General features: G+C 37.7%; 1 long non-coding RNA gene across 5 annotated transcripts; it reads left to right on the top strand.

Annotated features, from left to right (window-relative positions):
* Window positions 1-752: 752 nt before the first annotated feature.
* On the top strand, window positions 753-24,520 carry LOC104094141 (uncharacterized). 5 transcript variants are annotated; one of them, XR_011414489.1, is made up of 8 exons: window positions 753-1,429; window positions 1,538-1,641; window positions 2,204-2,324; window positions 3,151-3,241; window positions 20,189-20,279; window positions 20,796-20,907; window positions 22,574-22,772; window positions 23,480-23,968. It is a non-coding gene; the product is annotated as an uncharacterized lncRNA (long non-coding RNA). The 5 variants fall into 5 exon arrangements; XR_011414488.1 differs by lacking the exon at window positions 20,189-20,279 and adding an exon at window positions 24,405-24,520 and having other exon boundaries at window positions 755-1,429; window positions 23,480-23,867; XR_011414491.1 differs by lacking the exon at window positions 20,189-20,279 and having other exon boundaries at window positions 1,526-1,641.

Below are 24,520 nucleotides of genomic sequence, written 5' to 3'. Positions count from 1 at the left end.
ATAGCTCCACCCCACAAATTATGATGTGCATTAGAACTAACTAACATGGAGTTAATCATCTCTTTCAATGTTCTATTTTTCTTTTCATAAATTCCATTAGACTCGGGTGAATAAAGCGGAGTTACTTCATGGATAATTCCATTCTTTTCACAAAAATTATTTAATGGCAAATATTCTCCACCTCTATCAGATCTAATTCTCTTAATTTTTCTACTAAGTTGATTTTCAATCTCAGTTTTATAAGAAATAAATGCATTAAAAGCATCATCTTTATTTCTAAGTAAATACAACTTAGTATATCTAGAAAAATCATCAATGAAAGGCACATAATATATTTTATCACCTCTAATCATAGTCTGCTTTAAATTTATGAAAGATGGTCTGATTTAAGCAACTTTGTTGTAAACTCAAAATATGCTAAACAAATGAACAATTATAAACTATAGTAGGTTGACTGACTAAAAAATAGACAAAAAATAATTAGGTAGATCAATGGAGAGAGAACATAAAATTTTGTTAAAAATAATTAGATTATATTAACTGATAAGAGAGAGAAACAAATACTAAAGTAATATATAAATAAAGAATTAAAAGATTATATATATATATATATATATATATATATATATATATATATATATATATATACTATATATAAATGAGAAGGAGTGTACGAACACAGCTGGAACAAGTTGTACAAAAAGCTACATGGGATGTATGTTCGTTGGGATGAACACAGCTCTTGGTGGCGTGTTTTATACGTGTCACCTCCTTCAACGTTGTTTTTCCACTTCCAGAGCCCCTCTCTCTCTCTCTCTTTCTATTATCATCTTTCTCTTTCCCTCCAACGCTCCCTATTCTGCCATTCCTCCCCAAAGCAAACCCCAAATTTCACCCCAAGAACTCCATATCAAATAACCCCCAATTGTATTTTTAAATCCTACACTCATGCTCTGAACCCCCAACCCTCAAGCTGGATTTATCGAACTCAAGTTCTAAAAAAATGATTTATACTCTTGTTACGAGTTGGTTGATACCATTGATATTACAGTGGGTTTGGATAATTTTTCTTTTGTTTTTATTACCATTTTAAAGCTTATTGCTCTTCATCCTTCAGCATGCATATATGCGAGTTTTTAGACAAGTGATGTGAAGCACGTTTTTTTTTTCTGGCAAAATATTGTTATTATTTTCTCCTATTTTAGTTGTCTCTTCGCCTTGGGGGTGTATTGATATATTTTTCCCCGTTTGGTTAATTAACGGATCTTGAGATTACTGAGATATGTGGATTAAAAATAGTGTGGTCGGAATTCTCATGTAAAGGATGATATGTTTGTCATGAATAGAGATGGGCTTGAAGAGACAACAAGCAATCTATCGCTGCTTGGCTAAAGAAATTGAGTTATTGGCTTAGCCTTTGTGACATATGGTAAGTCCGAATTCGCTATACCATTTTTTCCTAATGTATGTTACTGAATTTATTTTAATTTGTGTAATTCTTTCTAACTCGAATTTCATTTTGGAGGGCTTATTATAGTGAGTTCAAAGTACATAATTTCCTGCCTTCACTTCTCCGACAAACAGAGATAATCAAACGATAAGGTCTTCTTCATTTGGGAGCAGGGAAAGGCTGCAATTTTGGTATTTTTTCTTTTAAGTGCCCACATTTCTTTGTCTAATTTGTTAGAGATATAGAAAACAATCTATGGTAGGTGACTAAAATTTATAATTCAAAAGAGGGATATATTTTCGAAAATTGATTAGGTAGTTAATGTTAAGGGGTTAGAAGGAATAAGTTCAGTTGTTAAACAAATATGTATACTCTATTATCAGCAACCAGTTCCCCTAATCTTAGGGGACGGAAACACCCACTAAGTTATTCTTTTAGATGTCACTGCATTTTCGAAATGTATATGCGAAGTTATGGATATTTCCACTATTCTATTACACTCACCTGACTGAACAATAAAATTCCATAAGTATTAGCTGTTGGAATGCATCCATATTAGTAGGAAAAAGGACATTTTTCTTTGTGAAATAATCAATGATGCACCAGCAGTTTGTGAACTTTGCTAATATATAAAATGATTTATTACATTTAAGTGCGATTTATGAGGTTATGTGGATGTCGCTCAAATTCCTAATTGTTTGTAGGCCATGTATATATATTCACATTTCTTTTGCATTGATTTTGTATATTCAGGAATAATTCTTTTGCTGGTATACAGATGCAAAGGATGGCCCATCTAGGATTAATTCTTTTGCTGGTATACAGATGTAAACCTTTCTCAAAGGAGATTGTATGATCTATCTCCGTTGGTGCGGTGAGCTTTCCTTTTTAATGTTCTTTAGTCCTCTTAGGAGATATAATAGGAGTAGATGTTATAATTGTATTGGCAAAAGTTAAGGTCTCACCAATCCTTTCTTATTATACGTGTGCTTTCATGGGTGATGGTGAAAGGCAGATTATAGTATATGTTCTACATTAGTGATGATCATCTGTTCTAAAAATCATAATAGTTCAGTGGATGTATTTAGAAAAGGTCTGTGACATTTTGTGTGTTGGTATTTGGAATATTTTTATAAATGCATATGCATTTTAACCGTTCAGCTACTGCTAAGTGCTAATCTCAGTCATTTGTCTCTTTCTGGAACTTCACCTTTGCATTGGATGAAAGTTCTTAGCATATAGTTTCCAAATAGTTGATATTGGGTAGATTCAGCTGTCATAACCGACTTGAGAGTCCTCACATACAGTTGGACAACACAAAATGTTTCCCATGTCATGAACTTTGTTGTAAATAGAGATAAACCGGAGTCACATTGTTACTGTTATTGTATTGTTTATATTCGTATGTATTTTGTTAGTATTCTAAAAGGGGATATAATAGCTTTTGTTGGACAAAATTATTGAATTGCAGAGAAGTAAGCTCTTATCAACCAGAGTGATACAAGGAATGGTGTTTATCACGGAAAAAATGATGAAATAGCTGCAGACCTGAATAGATAAAAGATAATTTTTTATAATTTATGCTTGACATTTGTTTGTCTTACAATTTATTCGATGACTACAGGGATGTACCCAATTCGAAATATTATTCAATGTACTAAATTCTAGATTAATTCATCTCAATATGCTATAACTTGAAGGTTGAATCCATTGTATTTAAAGAGCATCGAAGGAGGCCTACAAAATATTCAGATGGCTTTGAAAGGCTGATAGCTTCCTGAAACTCATAAGGTATCAAAGCTTTGGTGAATGTATCTTGAAAAAAAATATGAAATATAAATCTATAAATGTTAGTTTCAAGATTTGATTGTATGCCCGAGATGATTGTTGTAACGACCCGACTGGTCATTTTGAGCACTTGCACTTTTCTCGGTAGTTTGAGGGCAGGAGTATCCCCGCATGATGTATTATGTGATGAACCGATAGATCATCTTATGTTTTAGAACCTAATTATGTGTTTCGAAATCTCAAATACCTCATTTTAGCCCTCCGCGATTTGCGTGCACAGTCCGGGTGTTTTCGGAAAGCTTTTATGTTAAAAACTGAAAAATATGAAATCTTTGCCTTAAAACCCATTTGAGTTGACTTTGGTCAACGTTTTGAGCAAACAGATTCGGATCTGTGTTTTGACGGTCCCGATGGGTCCGTATCGTGATTTGGGACTTGGGCGTATGCCCGAAATCGAATTCGGAAGTCCCTAGCTCGAGTTATCGCATTTTGTTAAAATTTGAAAGTTTAAAGGCTTAATGAATCTAAAAGTTTGATCGATGTTTGAAATTGTTGATACCGGATCCGTATTTTGGTTATGGGACCCGGTATAGGTTCATTTCTATATTTATGACTTGTTTGTCAAATTTGGTGAGAAACGGAGTTGGTTTGACGTGATTCGGACGTCCGGTTGTTGAAATAGAAGTTTTAAAGTTTTCTTGAAAATTTCTTTTGATTTGGTGCTTAATTCGTAGTTTTAGGTGTTATCTTGGCAATTTGGTCGCGCGAGCAAGTTCGTATAATATTTTTAGACTTGTGTGCATATTTGGTTTAGAGCCCCGAGGGCTCGGGTGAGTTTCGGGTTAGATCCGGAATGATTTTTCATGATTTTGAGTGCTGGTACTGGTGTCATCGCATTTGCGATGTTTTTGTCGCAAATGCGATAAGCAGCCTCGCATTTGCGAACCTGGGCTGCTGGGGACTGGATCACATTTGCGATGAAGTTGTCGCTTTTGCGAAGCCCGAAGAGTTTCGCATTTGCGAACTCTGTATCGCATTTGCGATGAAGGCCTGGTCTGTCAGGGGTCGCATTTGCAATGTTTTGTCCGCATTTGCGGAGGTCGCATTTGCGAACCTCTGTCGCAAATGCGACATCTGCAGCCTGCTAAATGCTGAGAATTCCGAGACTTAGCTTCATTTTGTCATATTTTAACCCTAGCTTCTATGGGAGGCGATTTTGTGAAGGAGTTTTCATACCAAATCATTGGGTAAGTAACTCTAATCAATTCACAACTACATTTCATGATTTTACATAAGATTTAACATCAAATTAATGAAAATCTAGGGAAAAATTTGGGGATTTTGTCAAAACTTTTGAAAAATAAAAATTTGGGATTTGAGAGTCGAATAGGATTCGGATTTGGAAACGTAATACGTATTTGGACTCGTGAGGCTATGGGTAGTCAAGACCTACCCTTGGACCCGGGTTTTGACCGGGCGGGCCCGGGGGTTGACTTTTGTTGACTTTTTAGAAATTGTATAAAAATCACAACTTTATTAATTGAAATTGTTTTCCCTTGCATTGTGTAATGTATTTAAGTCGTCTTTGGCTAAATTGAGCCGAGCAGAGGTGAATTTGTAAAGGAAAAAGCTAAATTGAGTATTGAGTTAGCCGAATTGAGGTAAGTGTCTTGCTTAACTTTGTTGAGGGAATTTTTCTTACTATTTGACATTGTTTGCTACATGCGGGGGTAATACATATATGAGGTGACGAGCATATATGCATGTGCCAGGGTTAACCATGTTCGGGGGTAAATTATGTTATAAATTGTGTCTTGTAGAATCACGTGACTTTCTTGCCTCATGCCTTACTTGACTCCTAGATACTAAGAACATAGTATTAAATGTTAGAAACTAAAACTTAGCTTATTATAACTTGATCAAATTTGATGGAATTCTGAGAATATATTGGTGTGTTTAATTCTGTCATCAATATGCATAATCATTAATACATTGCTACGACTGATGTCCTTGAGATACTAGATTTTATACTTGTGTTGTAGATCATTTGTGAGATTTGTTGGAATACTTGAATAATAAGGTTCTTGCGGGTTTATTGAACTATTGTTGGCTTGAAAAATTATGATTGAGATTCATTTGGAATACTCGTTTAAACACTCTCCTTGACGTTATTTATGCTTCCAGCCTTGTTTGTCATTGATATACATATGCTTGGTAAGGAAGAGTGTAAAGCACGAAGGGTGATGTCGTGCCTTTGTTTATACATTATCATGTGAGGGAGAGTGTAAAGCACGAAGGGTGATGTCGTGCCATATTATTGTGAGTAAAAGCACGAAGGGTGATGTCGTGCCATATTATTGAGAGTAAAAGTACGAACGGTGATGTCGTGCCATATCATTTGTGAGTAAAAGCACGAAGGGTGATATCGTGCCATGCTATGTGAGTGTAAAGCACAAAGGGTGATGTCGTGTCGTTTCATTTATATTATCATGTTTTAAATTATCATGAGTTCATGGCATGATGGGTGTTTCCGTGCAGGTGATGATGAGAGACATGCATTATGTTGTGATATCTTTCCTTTGTGTATACGTTCATGCCGTTACATTGAGCTGTTAATGTTGTAGTTATGATTCCTATGCGACTTGTCGTTAATGCCTTGTTCTTGTTCTTTATCTTATTTGTTATTGTGTCACTCATGCCTACTTGCTAAACTTGCAAATACCATGCCTACTTCCTGCCGTCATAATTATATCTTTGTCGTATCTATTTTGGTTGCACCTAGTACATGCCTTCTTGTAACGACCCAAACTAATGGGCCGCGACGGGCATCCGGTGCCTTACTCAACGGAGTACCGACATAACATGTCTTTTCGCATCATACTATCATAGATAACTGGGCCGGAGAGGCTGCCGTGAGATAAGTAGAATACAACATGAAATACCAACTTATACATAAGACATACAGGCCTATAAGACCAAAACAACCGCTCGTACACTGAACATAGGCCGATAAGGCCATACAATCTTTTACGTACATGACATCTGTCTACAAGCCTCTAAGAATACATAATTGTCATAAAGGTCGGGACAGAGCCCCGCCATACCAAACAATACACGTCTAAATCATACTGACCAAACAAGCAACTCCGGAGCAAATAGAGCGCACCAACACCTTCCGCTGAGCTGATAGCCTACTTGGAGGACTCTCGACCTATCTATCGGGACCTGCAGGCATGAAATGCAGCGTCCCCAGGCAAAAGGGACGTCAGTACAAATAATGTACCGAGTATGTAAGGAATGAAAATCAGTAAATAGACATGAGAGAAACATGGAGTAAAAGACTCAACATGTAAGTCTGAACAACTCTGTGAATCATTAATACTTATAATGTCATGCATATGCGTATAAATATCATACCATTCATGTGTACATGAGTTCATAACATCATCAAACCTCTGAGGGCATCCAATCATATCATCTCGGCCACTGTGGGCAAATCATCAACGTATACCAGCTGATCAGGTGGTGGTGCGTATATAACGCCGTAACCTTTTCCCATATCCCATTTACATATATCTACATATATACGCGTATATAACGCCATCTGGTTAAGGGTTAATGTGCATGTATAAATGAATGCAATGCATGAGAAGTACGTCAATAAATTCGGAACGTCATAAGACCATTATGCCTCTGATTAATATCATGAAATAAACTTTATCAACTTACGTATTTTCTGAGACCCATGAACAGACGATAGAATAATAAGACATATGGAAATTCAAGAACATAGGCATCTCTAATACTTCTATGAATAGAGTCGTTTATGAAAGTTGCGTATTTTGCTCGTTTCATTTGTATCATTTGGATCATGCCAAAAGAAAGAAGGGATAGCCTTAACATACCTGAATCGATTCTCTTGACAATCCTTCCAACACACGTCAAACGCGACAAACACGTAACGGAGAATCGAAGTAGGAAAAAATCCGTATGATGTTCTTGAGAAAGATTGTACCGTGCTCTCTTAGAATTGCATCTCACGCATAATCAGATCTTGTATGAAATTTGCTGAAGCTCATCTGTCACTTAGTGAATATGACCATATTCAACTTGAGATTTTAGAGAAGCCTTTTGTTGTGCTAATCACGTTACCATTGAAAATTGTATCAATCTCTCTTAAAGAGATCTTTGTGAGCTCCATCCGTTACTTGAAGACAAGATATAAGCATCTCACTCTTTACTTTGTAGAGACAAGCACCTCATTTAGGTGAATGAGAAGTCTTTTATCATAATGGGTGTAGGCCCCACTCTTTTTATGACTTTGGGCACAAAGTCCTCTAATTTTGCCATCTTGCTTTGTGGGTTAAGACTCATTATCAAGAGTCCTTTGGGCTGCCACGTTGGAGTCTAAACAAAACTGTGAGAAGGCACGGGAGAAAATATATTATTGATATATTGAATGAATGAATAATGCTACACAAGAGGTCCTTATTTATAGCTATACTATACAAGGACATACTACTCCTCTACCGATGTGGGACAATACTACACTATATACATGCTGTAAATTAACACTCCCCCTCAAGCCGGTGCATACAAATCATATGTACCGAGCTTGTTACATATTTAACTAATACGAGGACCAGTGAGAGACTTGGTGAAGATATCTGCAAGTTGATCATTTGACCTCACAAACTTTGTAGCAATCTCTCCTGAAAGTATCTTTTCTCTGACGAAGTGACAATCAATCTCAATGTGTTTAGTTCTCTCATGGAACACCGGATTTGATGCAATATGAAGGGCAGCTTGATTATCGCACACAAGTTCCATCCGACTGATTTCACCAAATTTCAACTCCTTGAGCAATTGTTTGGTCCAGACTAGCTCACATGTTGCCATAGCCATTGCTCGATATTCTGCTTCTGCACTAGACCGAGCAACTACATTCTGTTTCTTGCTCTTCCAGAACACCAAATTTCCTCCTACTAAAACATAATATCCAGACGTAGAACGTCTATCAGAAGGTGATCCTGCCCAATCAGCATCTGAGTATCCAATGATCTGCCCATGACCTCGATCCTCAAAGAGTAACCCTTTGCCTGGAGCCGATTTTATATATCGAATAATGCGGACAACTGCATCCCAATGACTATCACAGGGAGAATTCATAAACTGACTTACCACACTCACAGGATAGGAAATGTCGGGTCTAGTCACTGTGAGATAATTTAATTTTCCAACCAGTCGCCTATAGCTTGCAGGATCGCTAAGCGGCTCCCTCTGTCCTGGCATAAGTTTAGAATTCGGATCCATCGGAGTGTCAGCAGGTCTGCAACCTATCATCCCCGTCTCCTCAAGAATGTCTAAAGCATATTTTCTTTGAGAAATAACAATACCTGAGCTAGACTGGGCAACCTCAATACCCAGAAAGTACTTCAATCTGCCTAGATCCTTAGTTTGGAAGTGCTGGAAGAGATGCTGTTTCAGGTTGGTAATACCATCCTGATCATTGCCAGTAATAACAATATCATCAACATAGACTACCAGATAAATACAGAGACTTGAAGCAGAGTGCCGATAAAACACAGAGTGATCAGCTTCACTACGAATCATGCCAAACTCCTGGATAACCGTGCTGAACTTACCAAACCAGGCTCGAGGAGACTGCTTTAGACCATAAAGTGACCGACGCAAGCGACATACAAGGCCACGAGACTCCCCCTGAGCAACAAAACCAGGTGGTTGCTCCATATAAACCTCATCCTCAAGATCACCGTGAAGAAAGGCATTTTTAATGTCCAGCTGATAGAGGGGCCAATGACGAACCGCAGCCATGGATAGAAAAAGGCGGACTGAAGCCACTTTAGCCACGGGAGAGAAGGTATCACTGTAATCGAGCCCAAATATCTGAGTATATCCTTTGGCAACAAGACGGGCCTTAAGTCGATCAATCTGTCCATCGGGACCAACTTTGACTGCATAAACCCAACGACAACCAACAGTAGATTTACCTGAGGGAAGAGGAACAAGCTCCCAAGTACCACTTGTATGTAAAGCAGACATCTCGTCACTCATAGCCTGTCGCCATCCTGGATGAGACAACGCTTCACCTGTAGACTTAGGGATGGAAACCGAGGACAAAGAAGATATAAAAGCATAATGGGGAGATGACAGACGATGATAGCTCAAACCGACATAATGAGGATTAGGGTTAAGTGTGGTCCTTATACCTTTCCGAAGTGCAATCGGTGTACTAGGAGCAGGGTCCGCAGCAGGAGCAGGGTCAGGTGCAGGACGAGAACCAGTTGGGCCTGATGGAGGACGCAAACGACGATGATAAGTCAAGAGTGGTGTTCCTGTGGCCGGGGAACTAGGGGAACAACACTAGACTCCTCAACGGTTGGTATGGATGAAAACTCTGTGGTCGAAGGTGGAGGAGGAGCTATAGTAAACTCCTCAAAGGTCGGTATAGGTAAGACCTCAGATATATCATGGTGGTCAGCAGAGGTAAAGAAAGGTTTAGACTCAAAAATGTGACGTCAGCTGACATAAGGTACCTACGAAGATCTGGAGAATAACAACGATATCCCTTCTGAACACGAGAATAACCAAGGAAGACACACTTGAGAGCACGGGGAGCTAACTTATCTTTCCCAGGGGCTAAGTTATGAACAAAACACGTGCTCCCAAAAACACGAGGTGGAAGAGAGTATAAGGGTGACTGGGGAAACAATACTGAATGCGGAATCTGATTCTTGATGGGAGATGAAGGCATCCGATTAATCAAATAACAAGCTGTGAGAACTGCATCGCCCCAAAAACGCAACGGAACACGAGATTCAATTAGAAGTGTGCGAGCAGTCTCAATAAGGTGCCTATTCTTTCTCTCAGCAATCCCATTTTGTTGAGGGGTATAAGGACAAGATGTCTGATGAATAATTCCCTGAGAAGTCATAAACTGCTGAAATTGAGAAGATAAATATTCTAAGGCATTATCACTGCGAAAAATGCGAATAGAAACACCAAATTGGTTTTTGATTTCAGCACAGAAACTCTGGAATATAGAAAATAACTCAGAACGATCTTTCATTAAGAAAAGCCAAGTACATCTTGAATAATCATCAATGAAACTGACAAAGTAACGAAATCCCAAGGATGAACTGACTCTACTAGGACCCCATATATCAGAATGAACTAAGGAGAAGACAGACTCTGCATGACTCTCAACACTACGCGAAAAGGAGGCTCGGGTATGTTTCCCAAGTTGACACGACTCACAATCTAATGTAGACAAACTAGATAAACTAGGCACCATCTTCTGAAGTTTGGATAAACTCGGATGTCCTAAACGTCTGTGGATTAGATCTGGAGGATCTGTAACTAGACATGTTGTGGAAGGACTGAGTGAGTTAAGGTAGTAAAGGCCTTCTGATTCACGTCCTGTACCAATTGTCTGTCCCGTACTGCGGTCCTGCATAATAAAAGAATCGTCAATAAAGTATATACCACAATGGAGGGCACGAGTCAAACGACTAACAGATGCAAGACTAAAAGGATAGCCATGGACATAAAGAACGGAATCTAGGGTGATAGAAGACAAGGGATTAGCTTGTCCAACTCCTTTTGCCTTAGTTTGACATCCATTGGCTAAAGTAACAGTGGGAAGAGACTGTGAATATACAATATTTGACAAAAGTGATATATTACCAGAGATGTGATCAGAAGCGCCGGAGTCCATGACCCATGGGCCAAGAGTGCTAGACTGGGAAACACAAGCAAAAGAATTACCAGAAACAGAAGTATCAGTCTGAGCAACTGAGGCTACTTGTGGAGATGTCTGCTTACTTGCTCGATACTGAAGGAGCTCATTATATTCTTCTTTAGATAAAGAAAATCCTTGGTTACCTGGAGTCTCGGTACATAACTGAGCATCGATTTTTGCCCAAAGTGCTATTGCCTTTTCATCTCCATCGCTAGACTGTTTGATTAGATGATCTTGAACACCTTGACCTCTACACCATAACTCAACAGATGAATCCCAAGCTAAGTAGTTTGAACCTCCCATTAAAGGTTCCGAGGTAATAATAGCACTAGAGTTTCCAGAACTCATGTTTCTAGACCTAAAAGCATCAAATCCCAAAGACATTGTTGCAAATTATTACCAAATAGGAGAAAGAATCAACTATGAACCACTGAAACAGTGTACGGAAACACAGAAACAGAATACTGAAATACTGTAGCTGCTGGAATCTACTGTAGCTGTCGGAATAGTACTGTAGCTACCGGAAAAAACTCAAAGTTGTCGGAATGAAATGAAAACAGTAGGGGTAGGATCGAAATTACCAGGCGACCCAACTGTTCTGAAGGAAGATTTTCAAAAAATGGCCGGAAGTGGTCGTACGCGCCGGCGCGTGAGCTCACGCGCGTGAGCTTCTGGTGGCGCGTGAGGCTGCTTCTGCCGGAGTTGTTCACTGGGGTTTGGTCGTCGGACAGTGACGACTCTTGTGGTAGTGTTGGATTTTGCACAACACTGACAGAAATGAAGCAGATAGAAAACAACCTTAAAAAATACTGATTTCTCTTTCCCGGAATCGCTGGAATTTATGCACAGCGATAAGTCTCTCACAATTGCTCTGATACCATGTGAGAAGGCACGGGAGAAAATATATTATTGATATATTGAATGAATGAATAATGCTACACAAGAGGTCCTTATTTATAGCTATATTATACAAGGACATACTACTCCTCTACCAATGTGGGACAATACTACACTATATACATGCTGTAAATTAACAAAAACTTATCCAAATACACCAATTAAATAATTAATCTCCCACTAAGATCATTAATTACCCAATTATCCACATAATTAAGAATTACCTCAAATTACTTAAAATACTACTCATGTTTAACACACCTTATACATCTTGCTATCATGGTCATGTGGTGCCTTGTATGACACTAGTCCATAAATACCGGGTATTGTAGCTTGGACCGTATTTTATCTCAAAATGTCAAACTTCGACGAAATTCATTTTCTTCGATTTGTTTAACCTCTTACTTTCACGAATTTACTCATCACTTGTTTGAAATAGCATAATGCTTATAATTTCAAAATAATCTCATTCCCGAGTTTACGTCGATTAACTTACGACGAAACTTTAACGTATGAAAATGCGGGATGTAATATCTCATTTACGAGCTTATATCAATTTACTTATTGCGTACTTTCACGTACGAAAACATGGGGTGTAACACTTCTACCGTGTTAGTCATTCGTGCTTCTACTTGTTAACGCATAAAGATCATGTGTTCCCCTCTTATTCGTTATATTTGTATTTATGCCTCCACCATGCTAGTTAGTTGAAGTTACGTTCCTTTTCCTGATTGTTGTCATCACCTCTATACTTTCCGCCTAGTCTGTTACTGATGCCCTTATGTACATTCTCGTTCATTTTTGCTATTTGCGTATTTCCTACTTTGCCATTACTGTTATCTGCATTTCTGTCGTCCGGTTGGTACTGTTGTATGCATTTTTTGTGAGGATGAGATAAATGCACGAAGGGTGTTGCCGTGCAATTGACTTAATATCAGAGTATATTCTTCACGTTATGAAAGTTATGGGGTGACATTGTATGTGCGCTTATGCACTTTTCTCTCTTCTTTCCTCCAGCTTTTAGCCAATCTCTAGGCCTCACTTTGTGAACATATATAAAATTATGACAAGTTGTTCCTCTGGGCGTCATTAGTCTTACTATATCTAAGTAGGTCATACTATACCATAACTCTTACTTCGATTTATCGTTACTGAGGTCTGCTACCAAACTCCAGGTTACTTTCGTTGCTTATCCCATATGTATAAATCTAAGTCCTTTAATGCTTCTTCATTACTGTTAATCTTAAGAATGACGACCTAATCGCATCTCATACTTTGTGACTTTTGTCCATTCATTGATGATTCACCCCAATATTGATCTACAATCTACCACTGATAACTTGAAACCTCTTACGTAATCATTAGGGCTCACGTTGCATCGAGGAACATTTGAAATGATTAGACTGATCCACCTAGGGCGATACTATACTTCCATAACTGTATTTCATAGCATTCCAATGTGATTCATCTTATGGGGGTTATTCTAATCCCGTACAACTCATGAAATCATTACTCAATCGAAGGCCCAAACATCATCCTTTATTTATCATAATTACACCCTCATTCTACTAACATGGCAACATTCCATCTCTCCTAAATGCTACTAGTCTTAGACTCTTTTGAGTTCATTCAGGCTATACTGAGCTTTATATAACTTTGAGTAACCAACAGCTCTCTCGTTTTCGTGAGTTTAATCCCGAGGACCTATCCATTCTTGTTACCTTCTCACTTGCCCTTTCTTATTCCTAAAACCTCGTCGCTCTACCATAATTTAGTTTGCGATTTACACATATCCATTTATACTACTCGCAACCTTCCTTCAACTTGCTTGCACCATAGATTTCCTCGTGTTATTTTGGAACATCAAGCGAGAAATCACATCGTCTCTAACTCTTCTTTACTCTTTTAACTAGACCTCTCGATACATAGAAGCCATAGGCCGGAAAATATGCCACTGACGATGCCGTTATCATTCTTGGATACTAAGTCTCAGCCCTTCTGGCCTTCTATCTGAAGTATGGACTATTCACAACCTTCTGCATTTGAGTATCTCGTACGTTGTTCACCTTTACCTTACTTACCTTAAAATCTCACCTCACATCTTCTATCTCTTTTATGACCTCCCTTCCACATAGGTATAATTCACATCCACAACTTGAAGCTCTATCATAATACTTGCACCTCTGGTGCATACACAATCCGGTGGGAGCTTCATACTGGCTTCTTATGGGGCTAGTACTCTTCTAACTGGCTTTATTGTAGAGCCGTCATAGAATATGGTTGTTGTACTATCTCTCTTGTACCTCTGATATTAAGAGTAATCCTGCAATGTTCCCAATCATGAGGTCTATAATTTTCTGGGTCCAATAATCAGATTCCTGATTTACTTGGTTGATGTAACTTTTTAGTCTCCTCTTCCTTCTGATCACCCTTTATGTAGGCTTAAGCTATTTTTCGATCTGCGGCTTATGGTATTAGTTATTACTTTTGGTTTCATTTCCCGCTCATTAGCCACACTAGGTGCCACTTTCTTATGGAGTGCATACAATGTTGTTGTGAGACTGTTGTTACAAGACCATTTCCTATTTAGGTCACTGTGCTTAGGTTGAAGCCTTCTTCCTTATTTCCTCAGCTAGTCTTTCGTTGTAGTACTTAGGGAGACCTTCTGGCTCTTGTAAAGTTACAGGCTTATCACATCGTATACTTGACAGAATTTTTGATATTCTTCCCCGCCTATAATTATCCGTAGTTACTTATTTCCACACCCTTGTACTTGTAGGGTTGCTTTTGAACTATTATTGACTGTCTTCCCAGTGGCATTCTCTTTTATTTACCTTTAACTACCCCAACTCCTATTTGAATATATCTCAAGGATCACGATGTCATATCTGTGAGACTGAATTCCCCATGTTGGGGTTCACTATGTCCGTCTTGCATAATCTGTTGATTTGTCTGTATCCTCTTGACTAGCCATAACTAGGCTCTTCCTGAACCAACTACTAACTACTCGTTTGCCCATTCTCATATCATTACTCCGCGTAATCTTTCTTGGGTTATTTCCTTTGTCTTAACCTACATGTTGCGCTGGCTCTTTATATCAATAACATCTCGGGCAGGAACCCTCACTTCCTCTCCTTGACGTCGTGTTTGCATAATGTTCTGGAATCATAACCTATCTGTAGGCTTTGAATAAGTGCAATCTCATTCCTTTCTCATTTTTATTGCATTCTTCCTTTACCATTCCATAATTACTAGAACCACTTAATTCTGACTTAATGTCACATCACTCCATATTCCCCCTTTAGGAGAGTACTAAGATTTAGTGCTACAACGATCTTCCTGTAGATGTTTTATCTCTTCATCCTTGGCGTCTTTTCACATCATCGATGACCCTTACTCGCCTTGCGGTAATCCTTCTGTACCAAGGATAACAAAATTCCTTACTCACGAAGGTGACACCTAGTATAACTGGCATATACAGTCCCTTAAGCTTAACTTTGCTCACATTGCTTGCTTTAGGGAAGCATCTTCCTGAATGACTTTTCTCTGAATTTCTCATGTATATTCTTTTGTTGCCATTCTATTATCGCCGGAACGCAATCTGAAATTTTCATGATGTTGACCATTATCAAACCACTCAGTCCCTAATACATGTTTAGTTTATCTAGTTCACCAATCCATACTGATTTCTATTATTCTGGGGTCTAACTTTTCCTTTTGGTAGTCGCGTTGGAGTGACAAACTTATTTCTCGAAATGAGGATATGACTTTATGGCCTATACTCTTTTGTTGTCTCAAGGCCTGTCACCTCTCATCTTTTCCTTCACTTGACTATAGACTCTGTAATACTGTAATTCATTTTTTTCCTACCGTTGTCATCCATGTATCACCTCTTACTCATAATGCTTCATTATCTCTCTTCTTATTTCCCTGCTAATATTTCTGTCTATCACTTTATTCTGAAAACTTTCACAAGACATTCTTTTACTTTTAGCTCCCCTTGCTCCATCCACTGGCTCTTCTGGTTGCCTAACATTCTCTCTCTACTAGGGACGGGAGCCATACTAAGATAATATTTATCCCTTCCAGGCTTCCAGTACCTATCTTTGTAATACCCATATCTAGCTGTATTATTTTAGAGTACACCATCTGGGTGTCTCACAAGGAGATCTATTAGCACATTTGCAATATCCTTCGGAAATGTCAACTAACGCAAACAATCCATCCACCATTTTGGGTCTCTCTAACCCCAGTCGGATCCTGATATCCGTCCTTCTCTTATACTACTTCTGTTAGCCCCCATAGGGCATCAATGAGATGGGTGTGGACAATTGTACACACCTCTGTTATTGTTGAAGGTAACTCAAAAGGCTTATATTCCTCTGCGATAATCTTCATTAGCTGGGTAGCTCGTACCCTTTTTCATCTTGCTTCTTTTACTTGCTGAAACTTGTATTTACCTTCCGATTCTCTTATTCCTTTTACCGTAAGAGTGGATAGACATTCTTGCCTTAGGGATCCTTATCAAGAAGTTTACACATCTTAGTACACACATGATCTGCTAAATACCTCATATTTATCCATCATAAGCATGATGCAAAATCGAGTTCCTCTGACTTAACTCTTTCACAGTCACATGCAATCTCTTACCAACCATCTTTCTAGATGTAGGCATCGTCGTATTCTGAATAAGATAGAGTTTAGGAAATTGAGTTCTTACAACTGAGCTCTACCACACGATCTAGAGTAAGAAGAAAGGGTGACAGTCCTAAATGCCATGTAGCCTCCTGCTTATAAGTTTGGTGCACAACACACCCATAAACAAGACTCTACTAGACACGGCTTGTAGACTCCCTAAGACAGAACTGCTCTGGTACATGCCTTCTTGTCACGACCCAAACCGATGGGCTGCGACGAGCACCCGGTGCCTTACTCAACCGAGTACCGACATAACGTGTCTTTTCGTATCATACTATCATAGATAACTGGGCCGGAGAGGCTGCCGTGAGATAAGTAGAATACAACATGAAATACCAACTTATACATAAGACATACAGGCCTATAAGACCAAAACAACCGCTCGTACACTGAACATAGGCCGATAAGGCCATACAATCTTTTACGTACATGACATCTGTCTACAAGCCTCTAAGAATACATAATTGTCATAAAGGTCGGGACAGAGCCCCGCCATACCAAACAATACACGTCTAAATCATACTGACCAAACAAGCAACTCCGGAGCAAATAGAGCGCACCAACACCTTCCGCTGAGCTGATAGCCTACTTGGAGGACTCTCGACCTATCTATCGGGACCTGCGGGCATGAAATGCAGCGTCCCCAGGCAAAAGGGACGTCAGTACAAATAATGTACCGAGTATGTAAGGAATGAAAATCAGTAAATAGACATGAGAGAAACATGGAGTAAAAGACTCAACATGTAAGTCTGAACAACTCTGTGAATTATTAATACTTATAATGTCATGCATATGCGTATAAATGTCATACCATTCATGTGTACATGAGTTCATAACATCATCAAACCTCTGAGGGTATCCAATCATATCATCTCGGCCACTGTGGGCAAATCATCAACGTATACCAGCTGATCAGGTGGTGGTGCGTATATAACGCCGTAACCTTTTCCCATATCCCATTTACATATATCTACATATATACGCGTATATAACGCCATCTGGTTAAGGGTTAATGTGCATGTATAAATAAATGCAATGCATGAGAAGTACGTCAATAAATTCGGAACGTCATAAGACCATTATGCCTCTGATTAATATCATGAAATAAACTTTATCAACTTACGTATTTTCTGAGACCTATGAACAGACGATAGAATAATAAGACATATGGAAATTCAAGAACATAGGCACCTCTAATACTTCTATGAATAGAGTCGTTTATGAAAGTTGCGTATTTTGCTCGTTTCATTTGTATCATTTGGATCATGCCAAAAGAAAGAAGGGATAGCCTTAACATACCTGAATCGATTCTCTTGACAATCCTTCCAACACACGTCAAACGCGACAAACACGTAACGAAGAATCGAAGTAGGGAAAAATCCGTATGATATTCTTGAGAAAGATTGTACCGTGCTCTCTTAGAATTGCATCTCACGCATAATCAGATCTTGTATGAAATTTGCCGAAGCTCATCCGTCACTTAGTGAATATGACCATATTCAACTTGAGATTTTAGAGAAGCCTTTTGTTGTGCTAATCACGTTACCATTGAAAATTGTATCAATCTCTCTTAAAGAGATCTTTGTGAGCTCCATCCGTTACTTGAAGACAAGATATAAGCATCTCACTCTTTACTTTGTAGAGACAAGCACCTCATTTAGGTGAATGAGAAGTCTTTTATCATAATGGGTGTAGGCCCCACTCTTTTTATGACTTTGGGCACAAAGTCCTTTAATTTTGCCATCTTGCTTTGTGGGTTAAGACTCATTATCAAGAGTCCTTTGGGCTGCCACGTTGGAGTCTAAACAAAACTTATCCAAATACACCAATTAAATAATTAATCTCCCACTAAGATCATTAATTACCCAATTATCCACATAATTAAGAATTACCTCAAATTACTTAAAATATTACTCATGTTTAACACACCTTATACATCTTGCTATCATGGTCATGTGGTACCTTGTATGACACTAGTCCATAAATACGGGGTATTGTAGCTTGGACCGTATTTTATCTCAAAATGTCAAACTTCGACGAAATTCATTTTCTTCGATTTGTTTAACCTCTCACCTTCACGAATTTACTCATCACTTGTTTGAAATAGCATAATGCTTATAATTTCAAAATAATCTCATTCCCGAGTTTACGTCGATTAACTTACGACGAAACTTTAACGTATGAAAATGCGGGATGTAACATCTCATTTACGAGCTTATATCAATTTACTTATTGCGTACTTTCACGTACGAAAACATGGGGTGTAACACTTCTACCGTGTTAGTCATTCGTGCTTCTACTTGTTAACGCATAAAGATCATGTGTTCCCCTCTTATTCGTTATATTTGTATTTATGCCTCCACCATGCTAGTTAGTTGAAGTTACATTCCTTTTCCTGATTGTTGTCATCACCTCTGTGCTTTCCGCCTAGTCTGTTACTGATGCCCTTATGTACATTCTCGTTCATTTTTGCTATTTGCGTATTTCCTACTTTGCCATTACTGTTATCGGCATTTCTGTCGTCCGGTTGGTACTGTTGTATGCATTTTTTGTGAGGATGAGATAAATGCACGAAGCGTGTTGCCGTGCAATTGACTTAGTATCAGAGTATATTCCTCACGTTATGAAAGTTATGGGGTGACATTGTATGTGCGCTTATGCACTTTTCTCTCCTCTTTCCTCCAAATTTTAGCCAATCTCTAGGCCTCACTTTGTGAACATATATAAAATTATGACAAGTGGTTCCTCTGGACGTCATTAGTCTTACTATATCTAAGTAGGTCATACTATACCATAACTCTTACTTCGATTTATCGTTACTGAGGTCTGCTACCAAACTCCAGGTTACTTTCGTTGCTTATCCCATATGTATAAATCTAAGTCCTTTAATGCTTCTTCATTACTGTTAATCTTAAGAATGACGACCTAATCGCATCTCATACTTTGTGACTTTTGTCCATTCATTGTTGATTCACCCCAATATTGATCTACAATCTACCACTGATAACTTGAAACCTCTTACGTAATCATTAGGGCTCACGTTGCATCGAGGAACATTTGAAATGATTAGACTGATCCACCTAGGGCGATACTATACTTCCATAACTGTATTTCATAGCATTCCAATGTGATTCATCTTATGGGGGTTATTCTAATCCCGTACAACTCATGAAATCATTACTCAATCGAAGGCCCAAACATCATCCTTTATTTATCACAATTACACCCTCATTCTACTAACAGAGCAGCATTCCATCTCTTCTAAATGCTACTAGTCTTAGACTCCTTTTAGTTCATTTAGGCTATACTGAGCTTTATATAACTTTGAGAAACCATCAACTCTCTCGTTTTCGTGGGTTTAATCCCGAGAACCTATCCATTCTTGTTACCTTCTCACTCGCCCTTTCTTATCCTTACTCCTGTCTTCCTAAAACCTTGTCGCTCTACCATAATTTAGTTTGCGATTTACACATATCCATTTATACTACTCGCAACCTTCCTTCAATTTGCTTGCACCATAGATTTCCTCGTGTTATTCTGGAACATCAAGATTTGATTGTATGCCCGAGATGATTGCATGCTATAACTTACAGGTTGAATCCATTGTATTTAAAGAGCATCGAAGGAGGCCTACAAATATTCAGGTTACTTAGAAAGGCTGATAGTCTTCCTGAAACTGATAAGGTATCATAGCCTTGATGAATGTATCTTGACAAAAAATATTACTTTTATAAATGGCTAAGGGGTGTACGAACATAGCAATAGCTAATAGTACTGGATTTAGCGTAAGTTGTACTATGCATTGGGCCCACTTAATTATACAAGTACTACTTGGTAATTGCAAGCATACCCGTGTAAGTGTTATATTCTTCTCTAAACTCGTGTGGTTTGACTCCTATTCTTCTCTCAACAGGTGTAATTTCACTTCTACTTTAGTACAATCCAGAATCTCCCATTCATATTCTACTTGCATTTCAGTTAGCGGAACTGTTCATGTTTGGATTATCTATGATGGTTTTTCACCTTCTTCTTCCTTCTTTGTTTTCCATTTCCTTCTTTTCTCTCTTCTTAGTTCGTTTATGTTACTTCTTTGCATTCCTCAAGTTTGCATTAGTTAAATTCTTTTACTTTATATTTATTTTTATTTTAATTAACAATTTTGAGATTTTAACCTATGTTTTGAAATTGGTTTTTTTTTAGAATTCAATCAATCTCCAAATGCACATAGTGTGATTTGGAGTTCAAGGGAAACAAATGGGGGACGGCTACAATAAAGCTGCTTGATAGTGCTTTCAATGGCTCATATAGAGAGGTAAGGAATTGAATTTGCACTTCCTAAGAAAGCTATAAGAATTTATGTGGCAGCTTTTGTTCGTATCAATGGCCATGGCATTTCATTTATTGAGATTTTAATTTTTGTTATTTTTAATTCTCCTCTTTTCTCTATGTTTACAATGTTAATTACAATTTCTGTGCCAGCTTTTATCTTTCGTATCGATGGTCATGATATTTCATTTATTGAGATTTCAATTTTTGTTGTTTCTAATTCTCCTCTTTTTCTCTCTGTTGACTGTGTTAATTACAGTTTGTGTGAACGGTAAGCAGTGATCAAATCTTCACTTCTTCTTTATTCAATTATTTGTAGAGTCTTTTTCCTACATTCTTAGTATAACACAACTGTGACGTCGAGCTTCGTTCTCTATGGTTATAGTTCTTCTATGTGCTTCTATTTTTGGGTGCATGTTGGTTCTATTCTTTTTCTCAAAACAATTGCACTCATGATTTTAATTTTTTGTTCAGTTTGTAATTATAATGATCTATCTGTGGTATGAATTTTTAGTTAGTTAGACAATTGATCGTTCCTTCCAACTTGGTATGCATGTCCCTTCTGCTTGATTTTTCTAGAGCTAATGGTTGAGTTGACATTGGAGGCCATTGGTTATTACTTAAGTTCTTTGTTAGTTGGGAGAATGAAAGTGAAACAAGTTTATGTTGAGAAGAGTTATTTTGCAATTTATGAGAAACGAAAGTAGTTTTACAAAGTAATAGGCTTACTGTTGAACTTATTGGCAAGTGCAGAAATTCCACTAGATACGTTGATGATCTTTGAATAAATATTAGTCATTCCAAGACTTGGCCCATTTGTTTTGTGTTAGTGCTGGCCTATTCTATTTGTACCATCTTGGGTACCTTTTTTTTATTTAATAAAATTTTACCTTATCAGGCTTGGCTGTATTTTGTTAATGTCTATTTTTTCAAATGCAGTAAATTTTACTTGCTTCAGTGATAGTTTTCTTTTCTAAGATAATCAATATTTGCACATAGTTTTAGAAGCTCTTAGTAGTGGATTGTTTCTTTGAGCGTCAAATTTATTTCTCATATTTTATCATTGTAAAATGGAGAGGCTAGCTGGATGTAAATACTAGAACATTAAATGGTATTCTGAAATGGTCAAAAATTATGCTACTATGTTGTAATTGAAGGTAAGGCTCTAATAGTAGAATGATAGAATTGGGATAGAACTAGATTTGCACTTCTGAGTTTCTTCAGTTAATTTCTATCTGAATGGGAGGTTGTTTTTTAATCTGATAGAATTTGCTTTGTATTTGTGAACTGATTTATAATTTCTAATGTCATAGATAATGAACAGATAGATGATAAGCTAATTACATAGATTGAGACTCCTTAGAATATAATTACTAGAGAACTAAGACCAAAGTTGTAGGCTTTTAATAGCAGAATAGTTGAACCAGCAGACCAAAAACAAGGGGATTCAAAAGAATCAGCTCTAGAATTTTTGTATCATTTGGAACATTTGAAATTTCATAGAAGATGCATGGTTAGAATCTATATAGAAGAAAGAGTAAACATTACCAGGCATGAAGTAATATGGATAACTGATCATTTAACGGCACAATAGCAGAACAGAATTAAGGAAATGTTCTCTATGACTGATAAGATTTGTTTAACTTGTACAGTTAATGGCAGGAGCCATAGTGTGTCAATGAGGAATAAAGGATAAGCTAAGCTCTTGAAAAAATAACAACGGAGAGAAGACTTTACATATCCTGATCATTCTTCAGGAAAAGCTCGCTTTCATGTTTTTGTGGAGTATTTTACAACTATGAACAGTCCATATTTGGGTTTTAGGAGCATTGTGGCAGGCAAAAGTGAGTGGTAAGTTTACGAGGTCAAGAGTGTTTCGTCTCTTCCCTTCTCTTATGTCTATGCACAATAATATGTTTTGATACAAGTCATTGAGGATAGAATCCATTTTCCTTTCTATATAATGGTGTGAGCTTAACTTTATTCATGATCCAATGATAAACCCAGCCTCTACTGTACCGTGCCTAAAATTAGGAAGATACATCCACATCGTTGTTGCTTTCTTTGAGTACTCTTTTTTGTAATCTTGAAGAAGCATGATATGAAATGGTTGCTTTCCTTCTTTAGGATCCTTCAACAGATGAGATGAGAAATAATTGAAGCTATAGATACTGTAAAATTGGGAAAGAGATCGTTGATCTATGCTTGGATTGCATAGTGAAACTTGCACACAATTGTACTGGTCTTTAAGGTTATCCATCTGTTTACATATTATCGACGTTGGTATTGAAGCATTCGTCAAGAGGGGTTGCTCTAGTGGTGAGCACCCTCCACTTCCAACCAAGAGGTTGTGAGTTTGAGTCACCCCAAGAGCAAGGTGGGGAGTTCTTGGAGGGAGGGAGCCGAGTTTTTATCGGAAACAGCCTCTCTACCCTAGGGTAGGGGTAAGGTCTGCGTACACAATACCCTCCCCAGACCCCACTAGTGGGATTATACTAGGTTGTTGTTGTTGTTGTTGTGGTATTGAAGCATTCACTATTTCTTTTCTTTTTTTACAGGAAAGTCACTTGAAAATGTTAGTTGTCAGGCTCTAATCCTATTTAAACAAGTTGCAGCAGCACACTCAAACATTCAAGGAAGGAAAATGAAGTAGTCCAGATAATAGGGTTTGCAATAAAATTTACAAGACTGGACAACTTAATAGCAATCAGTTTTGAGCAACTATAGAGTTCTGCAATAAAATTTGACGAGCTGAAAAAGATGCAGTTACTCATTCTCTTAGATAGGTTGTGGAAAAATATTATTTCATCTTTTTATTTTTTGTGGAATATCATAAATACTAGAACCTATATTATACATGTATTGTATAGGAAATCTTCTAATTTTCTCTGTTTAGGTTCCGATACGTCGCACTGTCGCAATGGAAAAAAACTACGTGAACACTTGGTATGTGTGGCCCGTGCATTAGCTCGGGCATCATCTCTCTAGTGTATATATATGTAAAACAAGTATGTATGTACTACACGGGCCTCCGACCTTTTGCACCATTCTAGGAAATTCCTGCAAAACAAGTACTAAGGAACTGTTCTACATTCTAAGCCTTTGGCCTGCGGATGCTAGAGAAGCAAGCATATCATGTACACGTCTTGCACCAAAAACTGAAGATCAAAACATAAAGAAATTGGTGATGCTGTTATTTTCAAACTATTTTATAATGAGGCATAATTTTATAAAGACTTCCAAAAGCTTGAAATTATAACTTTTTATGCTTTATACATTGGCCAAATTTGCTAGCTGGTCTAGATATCGAGTTTGAAGAGTAAATAAGACGATGAATGTTGTAAAGGGCAATGTAAATATGTCTGACAACTATCCAACTTCTTAAACTAACTTAATTACCTCGTATTAGTTACATTATAGGACGTCAATGATGTTTTTTTGAATATTTTAATAATGAATATTTACCTTTTTTTTTTTTTGTAGGTCTGCATGGTACAAGTAAAGCAGCATATGATGCGTGCCTAGCAGCTAGGTTTCATATCCCCTTCCCATTTACTTATGATATGAACAAAAAATAAAGTTAGTGGTTGGCCATGCAT

Source organism: Nicotiana tomentosiformis, chromosome 2 (assembly GCF_000390325.3).
Source record: "Nicotiana tomentosiformis chromosome 2, ASM39032v3, whole genome shotgun sequence".
In the NCBI taxonomy this organism is placed as follows: domain Eukaryota; kingdom Viridiplantae; phylum Streptophyta; class Magnoliopsida; order Solanales; family Solanaceae; genus Nicotiana; species Nicotiana tomentosiformis.
The sequence above is the reverse complement of the archived record's forward strand: the minus strand, read 5'-3'. Positions and strand labels throughout refer to the sequence as shown.